At 35.4% G+C, this 6795-nt stretch overlaps 1 protein-coding gene across 1 annotated transcript in view; it reads right to left on the bottom strand.

Moving 5' to 3' along the window:
• Positions 1 to 6795, bottom strand: part of LOC106478396 (tyrosine-protein phosphatase Lar-like) — a 298391-nt gene that overhangs the window by 177316 nt on the left and 114280 nt on the right. Inside the window, exon 2 of the mRNA XM_022381996.1 lies at positions 6392 to 6499. The gene's annotated coding sequence lies outside the window, so the exon portion shown is untranslated. The remainder of the gene's footprint in view (positions 1 to 6391; positions 6500 to 6795) is intronic.

Below are 6795 nucleotides of genomic sequence, written 5' to 3'. Positions count from 1 at the left end.
TAACTTATAGGAAGAACTCGTAAACCTTGCAAAATACAGCTTTAAAAAATACAAGTTAACTACTTGTTTATCCGTTTATAGATATATTTCAAAACTAAAACGTTCTAATTCAGTTTAAAATGTACGCCCACAACTCAAGACTTTTTGAATTTAGACGCTTCATCTGAACAATAAAAAAAAACTGTGTCGAAAGTGCAATATCCTACATCCTAAAAAACATGTATTTTACTGCATTCTGCGCGTCACGTGATTCGAACAATCAATAGGTTGGTACGGTCAGTCACCAAGACAACCTCAGATCGCAACCATTCAGAGAATATTCCGATAGACAATGAAACATACACCTAATTTAGTGAGGTTGCAGGGAAGCATAAAATAACAAAGAGGTGAAAAATTAAATATGTGAGCAGAAAAACAAACAGGAGATAAACTGAACAGATATGTTCAACAAACAATGGGAAGGGAAAATACGTGAAAAACAGACAGGTAAACTATATATATAAAGAAATCAAAAAGGTAAAAGAACATACTACGCTATCATGCTTTCCATTTCATTAAGAAAAAGACTGTAATATGAAACTAACGTTTTCATGGGAATTCTGCCTAATTTATTTTGTAAACAACCAATTTTACAACTTGAAATACTAATAAAATTAGAATATTAATGAGACCAAAAGAGATTTTGTTTTTCCAAATTATGATTACCAACTTATCAAGTTTTTGTTGTTACTTTTATTTACCGATACACGAAGAACTTTATCTTTGAGTGTCCTGTTTTTAGGAGAACAAGTATACATACAACTGGTTTAAAGATAGGTTCACTAGGATGAAAATTGGAGTGTAAAGACCATATAGAACTACTCATAATGACAAACAAACAGAGCCTGTTCTACAAGCTTGCTCTTTGGAAGTAATTAAATATATATATGTATAAATGTACCCGCTCTCTTCAAAGCGAAAACTAATTAATATGGTGTACTATATAATTAACCGTCAGTACAATATATTCCACGATTATTTTCAGGCTAGCCAGACTCCACGAACAACAACGAGTTCGGTAGGAAGAGAATAATTATTTCTATCACTAATTAGAACAAGTTAATGTTGGTTCTTTTAGCACTGGGAGATAATTAATACGGTACAGTGAGGGTAACCTTTAATGACATTATGGATGTTATTGTATGATGGCAGAGGCTTTGTGTAGGGGGTGGGGAATATATTGTTGCGTCAGCGAGGTCACGTGACTAGTGTCACGCCACTCGTTCTCTCGAACCTTCGTGAATTGTCGGGAGATTACTAGATATAGTGTTAGCCTTGTATATATATATATACATAAGATGATCACAACGTGACGGGAATGTGTGTAGGTAGTGAGTAATTGAACTGCAGTCAGAAAGTATTGTTGAAGTTAACGCTCGTTGTTATAGCGTTTGTTATAGAGCGACTGTTGAAAATAAGTGTATCGGTAAAGTTATATTCAGAAAGAATAAACCAGTTTTATTAAGAAAGGACTTGTGTCGCTAAACTTTCGTGGGAACGAAGTTACGGAAAATCAATTAACAAACGGAGACGTAACAATATTAACTACGTGACCAAGATTAGTTTCATGAATATATGAACAAACGAAACTACCAACGTATGAAGTTCCTACATGTCCAGTCTGTAGAACTTTGCCATATATTTTCATATAAAACATTAAATGTAGTTTATTAATCTACCTGTACTTGTTGCGAGCAAGGTTTCATTGGTTCAAGTACAAGAAAATTGCTGATGTGAGTGAATGCCGAATAAATTAAGTGTACTGGAGAACGCCCTAGATAACGTAGCATACTGTCTCATTCAAATTATCTGAAATCTGAACAAAAATAAAGCCTCTGTATAAAAGAGAGCTTACTCATTCATAAGATGAGGCCGAAAATGAACTAGAATAGTTCAGTTGATAAATTTCTGTTTGTTTTTAACTTTAAGGAATCTTTTCGCCTACCGATCTTCATGTTAAAGTTTGTTTAGTCTTACATGATTTAGCATTTGTACCTTAGTGACCGGCATCTACTATTTGGGCAATAACTGGAAGGGCTAGTTATGGTTAGTCTTGCATTTCTTGTGCAGTTATATTTCCTTTAAAATTATGTCGCTTTGTTCGATATCCTTTACCGATGGTTTCAAATTAGAGGTTTTTATACGATTCCCTATATTTGGGTTGGAATGTCCAAGGTTCGAGCTCGCGGCATGCCACTGAACACACCCTGCAATTTCAGCTGTAGGCACGTAATAAAATTTACAGTCAGTATCACTATTTTCATGTAGGCGGAGTGTGTTACTGACTTGTTTGCCTTCCTCTGTTCCGCAGTTCTAAGTTAAGTACGGCTAAACCAAAACCGTAGAAAACTCTGACCTGGCCATTTGACCCATGTGAAGCATGACGTCCGTTCTAGTTCAAGGTACCATAAACCGTTGCTTTATTTGTTTTTATCATTATTTTCGTCTTTTGTTTAATTTGATATTTATGTTTATTTGTTAACAAAACTAAATAAGTCTCTGTTATCTCAATAATTTTTACGAATGTTAAAATTAAGTTTTTATAATTGTTTTCACTCCTTAATATAGTTAGAAAGTAAAACGAAATTATATTTTAAAGAAATACCGTGGTTGTTTAAAGTAGCTTGTAACGTCAACTTCTCCAAAATACGTGACTAGTATTACGCGGGCGGCATCTAGTGGTAACAATGTAAACTAAAATTACCTTTTATGAGGATTTTGGATAGGTTTGAAAAATAGATGTTTTTAGAATCACATTGATTTTTATTTGGTAGTATTCTAAGTTAAAACCAACATGTTGCTTTAAAAACACCTTTTATGTTACATACAGAAACATTAACTTATGTAGAACTAGAAGTTTTGATACTGTAACTTTGCAAAACGTTAATGTTTTTGTTTTGAATTTCGCGCAAACCTACACGAGAGCTATCTGCGCTAGTCGCCCCTAATTTAGCAGTGAAAGACTAGAGGGGAGGCAGCTAGTTATCACCACCCACCGCCAACTCTTGGGTTACTCTTTCACCAACGACTAGTTTACCCTCTTGGTAAGCCTAATTTCTCTATGTGTGTTAGTGAATATTACTATTGACAAGAATCATTTCCTCTTGGTAAACCTAATTCATCTATGTGTATTAGTGAATATTACTATTGACAAGAATCATTCCCTCTTGGTAAACCTAATTCATCTATGTGTGTTAGTGAATATTACTATTGACAAGAATCATTCCCTCTTGGTAAACCTAATTCATCTATGTGTGTTAGTGAATATTACTATTGACAAGAATCATTCCCTCTTGGTAAACCTAATTCATCTATGTGTGTTAGTGAATATTACTATTGACAAGAATCATTTCCTCTTGTTAAACCTAATTCATCTATATGTATTAGTGAATATTACTGCAATATGCTTAAACAATTATAACTGTACTATTCTTAATCTAATCTATGAAACACTAAACAAGAGTTATAGTTCTTAGTAAATCGAGGTTATTTTTTTCACTCTAATTTATGGACGAGTATTGTATATGTATACATAAAAACATATTTTACGGGCATTATTCGTAAATATTAATAGTAGCTACAAATACCTAAACATTATTACGGAATCGGAAGACCATTATGCCCAAATGGTGCATATATTTACTATAATAAAATATATCAACTTGTATCAGAAAAATGTCCCTAAAAGATTAGACTTAAAAAGCTATGCAATTGAAGTCATTCCAGTGAGTCATCGGTAAGTTTACTGATTTACAGTGTTACATTCCGAGGTTAGATTCCCGCAGTGGACAGAGAATCGGCAATGAGAAAATATCTGTTCTGTCCACATGACGTAGTCCTATGTTTACATTACTGGTGCACTAAAATAAGGAAAGAAACTAACAATTACATGAAATAGGTTAATCATTAACTTTCAACTTAATATGGATGGCAGAAATGTAACTTATCATATAAGAAACATGTCCGATCTTAATCTTTCTGACAATCGTGCATATCGATCATTGACATGCTGTGGACTTTCTGCTGCAAAAGGCTCCATCGTAACACTATCTTGTCCAAAGCACATACAGTAGGGAGGAACCTACTGCATTTCTATCTAGTGTCGGAAGACAGCGGTTTTCCAGCGTCAGATTAAAAAGTCTGATCACACTGAAACCAAACCATAGGTGCTGTGTCCGGCGACATTACTAGTATGTCTTTGTATGGAATACCATGAATACCTGTTTAATTCTTCAGTTGAACGTTGAAGCAAATTGTGTACAAGTGACTTTTACAAACGAGTTCCTCCTTGATTATGATGCGTATTGTTGCCTGAGCCACGTGGAAGGTTTTTGATATATATATCTTTGTGGCTGTAGATTCTCACATGTTACAAACTCCACACTCTGCTTACGATGGCTGGGGTACGACTTGACGCAGGTCTCTTTCTAAGTAGTCCTGGTGACCCATGTTGATCCATATTCCTTTGTTTTCTAAGGTAGAGGGTTCTTCCAGTCTTGGAAATTCTAAATCACCGATTTGAGCATCCTATTATGATATGAGTATGTGAAAATTTTGTGTCAGAAAAGGTCATTACTTTCCCTTCCCAAAAGTGATTAATTATCGGTGGAATCACACAACCTATGAAATACCAAAGAATGTCAAATTGTAGTTCTAATACATTCGGTTGCACTGGGATTTTATATCGGCTGCTTTTCATGTGACGTTCTGATTTCCATAATCAAAATTGTTTCAACATAACATTCGGACATTTGGTCAAGTTTATGTCCTAGAAGGAGATCTAAAATACAGCCAGATAATTCACTTTTTCAGTTACCGTAAAAAACAATTACTAAAATATGTCCATTGAATTCTAGACTATTTACGGTAGTAAGGGGATAAGTTCCCCATTGAGTCAGTTACTCTAATGTGTAAGCAGCTGGTGAGTTTGAACGTAATAAACACAACATTAAAGTCAGTGTAAGATGCAAAGTTGTTTTGTTTTTCTAGGCAAGTGTTCCAGAGTCAGGTAGTTAAAGTATTTTACATAGAAAATGTGTAGTTTCACCCATATACTTGTCAGTTCTTTACACTTTGCAATAGGCAAAAACCTTAAAATTACTCAATATGGTACAAACGGCATGAAAAGAAGTCAGCAAACATAGGGTTGAGGGATAATCAGAATTTTTTAACATTGTACGTATGACAAGGGCACAACTGCTATTATTAAATAATGACAATGACACTTCAGAGTTAATTTTTATGTGAAATAAGTACCAGGTAACCATCAGGTGACCAGTCATGTGATGTAAAATGCATACTATTAGATTCCATGCCCACAAATGTTAATTTGACATTACAGACTTCGCAATCCAGTAAGTGATCAAAAACATTTGTTAAAAACTGGCGATCCACATAACAAACATCTGCTCACACAATTTGCAGCACCCCACAGATGATCATCTCTTCACACAATTTGCAGCACCCCACTGATGATCATCTCTTCACACAATTTGCAGCACCCACTGATGATCATCTCTTACACAATTTGCAGCACCCTACAGATGATCATCTCTTCACACAATTTGCAGCACCCTACAGATGATCATCTCTTCACACAATTTGCAGCACCTCACAGATGATCATCTCTTCACACAATTTGCAGCACCCCACAGATGATCATCTCTTCACACAATTTGCAGCACCCCACAGATGATTATCTCTTCACACAATTTGGAGCACCCCACTGATGATCATCTCTTCTTCCACTACTAGAAGCATATTTTTGAAATATCTGTCCTCTAGCGGGTCTACTTTGTGAACCTATGACGTCATGTGACCTGACAGAATATTCCAGCTTTGATCTCCACCTCACTGATGACCCCCCCCCCCACTGGGATTCCTAACTAGTCATGTCAGCCACTGTACAATTCCCACTGTTCTTCACGCGATAAAATATTCATTGTTCGTGTTAATGAGATCCACTACACATACATATATTTAATTTCCACTTCACACGTGGCTATATTCACTGCAGGTGCTCAGTATTCTTTACGCATATATACTACCACAACACACACAGAAATACGGCTATATCCACTGCAGGTGTCAGTGTTCTTTACACATATATATACTACCACAACACACACAGAAATACGGCTATATCCACTTCAGGTGTTCAGTGTTCTTTACACATATATATACTACCACAACACACACAGAAATACGGCTATATCCACTGCAGGTGTTCAGTGTTCTTTACACATATATACTACCACAACACACACAGAAATACGTCCGATAAAACTTAATTGACCTAGATTTATCTCATTAAAGTTTGAGAAGACAAACGGTAAGAGTTGATATTACTTACGAGATAAATGGAATCAGTGGTGTGAGAAAGCCTTTCTTGAATGCTTCTGTACAAAGTGAGTTGCAGTTAAAACTTGTCAACACACGTGATTTAAGTAGATCGTTTCACCTGAGAAAAAGAAGACACGTTTTAATAAAGATTTTAGTTTTATTGTTGCTGTGTTCACTATAATACATTGTTTTTTTGTACTTGTGGAAAAGCGACAAATTTCATATAATTTTGTTGTTTATATAATTTTGCTGTTAAACACAAAGCTTCACAATGATCTGTTTCTGCACACCGCGAGAAACGAAACCCGATTCTTACCGTTATAAGCCCCCCCAGACTTGCCGCTGAGCCACTGGAGGCCTTTCGTTTAGCTTGTTTGTTAGTATTTAAGCACAAAGCTACACAATGGGCTATCC

Source organism: Limulus polyphemus, unplaced genomic scaffold (genome assembly GCF_000517525.1).
Source record: "Limulus polyphemus unplaced genomic scaffold, Limulus_polyphemus-2.1.2 Scaffold208, whole genome shotgun sequence".
In the NCBI taxonomy this organism is placed as follows: domain Eukaryota; kingdom Metazoa; phylum Arthropoda; class Merostomata; order Xiphosura; family Limulidae; genus Limulus; species Limulus polyphemus.
Note: the sequence above shows the minus strand (reverse complement) of the source record. Positions and strands in the feature narration are given on the sequence as shown.